Raw genomic sequence first — 6,011 nt, 5'->3', positions numbered from 1 at the left:
TTCTTACACTCACATTTATTTATGAATTCATTTGTAAGTGTAATAAATACACTGTTCATTTATAAATTTATTTGTTTAAAATTACCATAGCATTTTGTGGAGTTTGCTTTATTTTAATTTAAAATAGATGGTGCAATACATATTAATACTGGAGTTAGTACTCAGTATTTCCATTTGAAGAGCTCTCATTCCTCTCTCAAGTCATCTTGAGTACTGTATCTGAAATGTAGTTGTGTGAAATACACCTTATGTGGAGTCATCAGTGACAATCTATGTTTTAAATGTTGAAAAGCTTGATTTATTTTTAATATGAAACGATTAAAATATTAATTGTATTTCTCCTACATCCTAAGGGGTCATCTCATATACCCATTGGTGTGCATACTCCTTTGAAGTCCGCAACCCCAAAAATGCCCACTTAGGGCTCTCTATTGATCTCATATTAGACTTTTTCACCAATAAAGGAAAAAGAGAAATGTCAGGTTAAAAGAATTAATATTCACAACCTATAATTATTATACTTGTTGCCCCAAGAACAAAATGCATACACACACAGACTGAAATGTACTTATGGCTACATATATGCAACTGCAAAGTATTGTGTATTGGATCTGATTTAGAAAACTGGCTAAAGTAAGTATTAATTATGAATATAAAATGTATTTTTTAATTTGAATTCTTAGGCTGTAGAAAAATCTAGGGGCATGTCTTTAATAATTGACAAATTTTGGCAATATGACCATGTTCTTCAGCTAATATCTCTATTTCCTTGAATAATTTTCATCAGGAAATAGGTTATTTCCATAATTATAATTAATCTTGAAATGTAATCAAAGTAATCAAAATATTATAGTAGTTACCCAGTAGATTGTTTTTATTAATACATTGTTTTTTAAGGGAAGTCTTGGCCAAATGTCAGGGGAGAATCTTTGCTAAGACCTTAATTTGTTTCTTGATTTCCTTTCTAAGACAGAGATTAAAATTTTCAAAACTGTAGAGGCAGATCTCTTTATTCAATGCTTCTTTTAATTTTCTTTTCAACTTAATAATGAGTATTAATAATAAATTACCTATATCAGTTCAGAAATTTCTTTTTTTAAAAGATTTTATTTATTTATTTATATGACAGAGAGAGGAATCACAAGTGGGCAGAAAAGAAGGCACAGAGAGTGGGGAATCAGACTCCCTGCTGAGCAGAGCCCGATGCAGGCTAAATCCCAGGACCTTGAGATTATGACCTGAGCCAAAGGCAGAGGTTTAACTCACTGAGCTACCCAGGGGCCCCTAGAAATTTCTTAAAAGCAATGAAAATATCCATCCTTTAAGTTTTGTTTTCTTCTTTTTTTAGAGCTGAAGGGGACTAATGATTTCCACCTGTTTCGTGCAATTTTTCTATCGGAGAACCAGGAAAAAAGATTCAACCGTTCAGATTCAAGTTTTATTTATACAATTCAATCATAGATTCTTTCTATTAAAAAGATTGACAGTGATGACAATAATTATATTTTGTTCTCTAATTACAAAACAATGGGAGAAATGATCTTGATATAGATCAAGATATGAATAATGAAGAGACATCTTATGTATTTATCTCCTACTAAATTGATATTTAAGTAAATTATGTTACTTAGCTCATGCCTTGCTCTGACATGATTTTTTAATGAGCTTTTCCAGTTTTCAGAAGTAAAAAGTATTATCATATGACAAAGAACCAGAAGTCTTGACTCGAAAGACAAGATTTTCTAGGAAATCCTTGGTATTCCCTGAATCTGGTATGTTAATTTGTATTAAAGAATTTTTAAAAGGCCCTCATCCTTAAATTCTTCCCTTTTTAATTTTATCTTTTCTGTTTGTGTAGAATGGTGTAGGTCACTGCCAGAGTATATGCACTTGAGTCAAACCCAGTAAGTTTAAAAAAATCTTTGATTTTTTGTATATGTGATCATATTTCCTTATCAATCACTTTTAGTAGAAATATTGGACAAATACAAATATATAAATTATATATATATATATATATATATTTTAGAGGGAGGGAGAGCACGAGTGGGTGTGGGGGTAGGGACTGAGGGGGAGGGAGAGAGAGAATCTTATGTGGGCTCCCCACTCAACACAGAGCTTCATGAAGGGCTCAATCTCACAACTCTGAGACACCACCTGAGCTGAAATCAAGATACTTAACTGGCTGAGCCACTCAGGCACCCCGAGACAAAAATACTTTGATACATGAAATATGTTTATAGAATTTAAATAGAAAGGAAGTTATCTGATTATCTGATAAAAAGAAGAGTACATCGAGTACAGCAAAGAAAGAGTTTATCTTTTATTGATGAATAGAGGAAACAGAAATAACATTAACATAGTTCATTATTAAAAGGTAAATATGTAGGGGCGCCTGGGTGGCTCAGTGGTTTGGGCTGCTGCCTTCGGATCGGGTCATGATCTCAGGGTCCTGGGATCGAGCCCCGCATCAGGCTCCCTGCTCTGCAGGAAGCCTACTTCCCCCCCACCCTCTCTCTCTCTCTCTCTCTCTCTGCCTACTTGTGATCTCTGTCTGTCAAATAAATAAATAAAATCTTTAAAAAAAAGGTAAATATGTAAGCAAATAAAGAACTTATTAATATTATTAGTACAGAGAAACCAATAAACACAATAATGAGGCTAAGATTTATTATAATGGATGTGGTGGAATGAATTTTCCTCTAGGACATAAAGATAGAATGTAAACGTAACATTTTTTGGTTTTTAAGCATATATATTTTATGGTATCTGAGGGAAAAGTAAATATAGGAATATCTAACAATGCACCAGTTTGTATAGATGCAGTAAAGGGACTTTTCTCTTTTATTTGTATTTATTTTTTTTAAGATTTTATTTATTTATTTGACAGACAGAGATCACAAGTAGGCAGAGAAGCAGGCAGAGAGAGATGAAGAGAAGCAGGCTCCCTGCTGAGCAGAGAGCCCAATATGGGACTTGATCCCAGGAGACTGGGATCATGACCTGAGCCGAAGGCAGAGGCTTTAACCCACTGAGCCACCAAGGTGCCCCAAGCTTTCTCTTTTATTATTTTGAAGCATTTTATACAAAGGTAGTCTGTAGAGCTTTCCAACATATAGTATGCATAAATTTCTAGAAGTAGATTTTATTTTTCAAATCTTCTATGTATCTCTACCTACAAAAAATATTGTGCTGTGTTTTACTGTATAAAGTTTGTGACTCTTCTTCTTTCCAAGTACATAGCGATATTTAAAGATTTTATTTTATTTGACACAGAGAGACAGAGAGAGCACAAGCAGGATGAGCAGCAAGCTAAGAGAGGGAGAGAAGCAGACTCCCTGGGGAGCAGGGAGCCCAATGTAGGATTCGATCCCAGGACCCCAAGATCATGACCTGAGCCAAAGGCAGATGCCTAACTGACCGAGCCACCCAGGCATCCCGTCATCCCATATAGTGTTATTTAAATTTAAATAATGTTTATGGATGAGAGAAGATATTTGAAAATGATAGCATTAACTTGCGTTGTACCATGTGTTCTGTTTGAGATACATAGATTTAATAACAAAATATGCTCCAGAAAATTAAAATGCAACACTGTTTGCTAGAAATACTTCCTTTTTTTGTTGCCAAATATAAGACGAGGTCTTACTGAAACACATTTCAAAAGAATAAATTAAAATTGGTTTACTGCTTTTCAAATAACATGCCTATCAAATTATTTGATCTAGAAACTTTAAATTTCAAACAACTGAAAATATTCACTGATGAAAAATTTCTCAGATTTAGTTATATATACATATTTATTTATTTATTTATTTATTTATTTATGATTTATTTATTTGTCAGAGAGACTAAAAGCACAAGCAGGGAAAACAGCAGGCAGAAGGAGAAGCGTGTTCCTAGTTGAGCAAGAAGCCCTATGAGGAACTCCATCCCAGGACCCCAGGATCATGACCTGAGCTGAAGGGAGATGCTTCACCGACTGAGCCACTCAAGTGTCCCTTAATAGCATATATTTAATCGTGAGTTTATTTTGCATTTGTATTTTTAAAATATTTTTTAGTATTTGTGTTTGAGGTTGCATTCTACTGACATAATGAGGTGCTCTCAATTTTAAAAAGAATACTAAGTAAACTTATTTAAATAATGACATTTGGGAAATAAAGGTATTTATCATAGGAGACATTGTTCAAAGTCATCTAGTCCAGTTTCTTCATGTTATAGATGAGTTTTTTACAGAAGTTTAATAATTTGTTTAGGTTGGAGAATTAAGTGTTAGCCTCAATCTAAAATAAACTTTCTTATTTCTAAGTTAGTGCTCTTTCTATAACAATAACTGCCACAATTAATAATAAGACAAGAACAAGAAAACAAGAACACAAAAATAAAGCCTAAGCTAGTGTTTAGTGAATGTTTACTATAAGGAAATCAGATTATTTAATGTTTGTGTTAGATCATACACATTGAATAAGTTTTTATGCAAGTATTGTTTGTAACCTAACTTTAATGAAAAAGGTGAACACCTGTACCTTATTTTACATATACATATATCTACTTTTGCTACTAAAGTAAAGGTTTAAAAAAAATCTTGTTTTGTTTGTTTTATAAAAGAAAAATGAGTAAACTATTTGGGGCTAAGTGAGTTACAAGAAGTACAAGGTTTAAGATTATTTGCTCCAGCTCTTTGAAATATACTGGTGGAATTTTGATGGGAATGGCATTAAAAGTATATATTGCTCTAGGCAGTATAGACATTTTAAAAATGTTTATTCTTCTGATCCAAGAGCATGGAATGGTCTTCCATCTTTTTGTGTCTTCTTCAATTTCTTTCATGAGTGTTCTGTAGTTCTTCAAATACAGATCCTTTACTTCTCTGGTAAGGTTTTTTCCCAGGTATCTTATGGTTTTTTGTGCTTTAGTAAATGGAATCAATTCTCTAATTTCCCGTTCTGTATTTTCATTGGTAGTGTATAAGAAAGCCACTGATTTCTATACATTGACTTTGTATCCTGCCATGTTACTGAATTGCTGTATGAGTTCTAGTAGTTTGGGGGTGGAGTCTTTTGGGTTTTCCGTATAAAGAATCATGTCATCTGCAAAGAGAGAGAATTTGACTTCTTCATTCCCAATTTGGATACATTTTATTTCTCTTTGTTGTCTGATTGCTGTTGCCAGGACTTCTAATACTATGTTGAACAAGAGTGGTGAGAGTGGGCATCCTTGTCGTGTTCCTGATCTGAGCGGGAAGGCTGTGAGCTTTTTCTCATTGAGGATTATACTCACTGTGGGTCTTTCATAGATAGATTTTATGAAGTTCAGGAATGTTCCCTCTATCCCTATACTTTGAAGCATTTTAATCAGGAACAGATGCTGGATTTTGTCAAAATTTTTCTGCATCAATTGAGAGGACCATGTGGTTTTTCTCTCTTCTCTTATTAATTTGTTCTATCACATTGATTGATTTGCAAATGTTGAACCATCCTTGTAACCCAGGGATGAATCCCACCTGGTCATGGTGGATAATCATTTTAATGTGCTATTGAATCCTGTTTGCTAGGATCTTGTTGAGAATCTTAGCATCCATATTCATCAGTGATATAAGTCTGAAATTCTCCTTTTTGGTGTGGTCTTTGCCTGGTTTGGGGATCAGGGTAATGCTGCCTTCATAAAAAGAGTCTGGAAGTTTTCCTTATGCTTCAATTTTTTTAAATAGCTTCAGGAGAATAGGCATTATTTCTTCTTTGAAAGTTTGGTAGAATTCCCAGGGAATCCATCAGGTCCTAAGTTCTTGTTTTTGGGGAGGTTTTTGATCACTGCTTCAATCTCATTACTAGATATCGGTCTATTCAGGTTGTCAATGTCTTCCTGGTTCAATTTTGGGAGTTTATAGTTTTCCAGGAATGTATCCATTTCACCTGGTTTGCTTAGCTTATTGGCATATAACAGTTAATAACTCCCGAGATTGTTTCTACTTCCTTGGTGTTAGTAGTGATCTCTCCCTTTTCATTCAT

Source organism: Mustela putorius, unplaced genomic scaffold (genome assembly GCF_011764305.1).
Source record: "Mustela putorius furo isolate JIRA1106 unplaced genomic scaffold, ASM1176430v1.1 tig00001826_pilon_pilon_pilon, whole genome shotgun sequence".
NCBI lineage: Eukaryota > Metazoa > Chordata > Mammalia > Carnivora > Mustelidae > Mustela > Mustela putorius.
Note: the sequence above shows the minus strand (reverse complement) of the source record.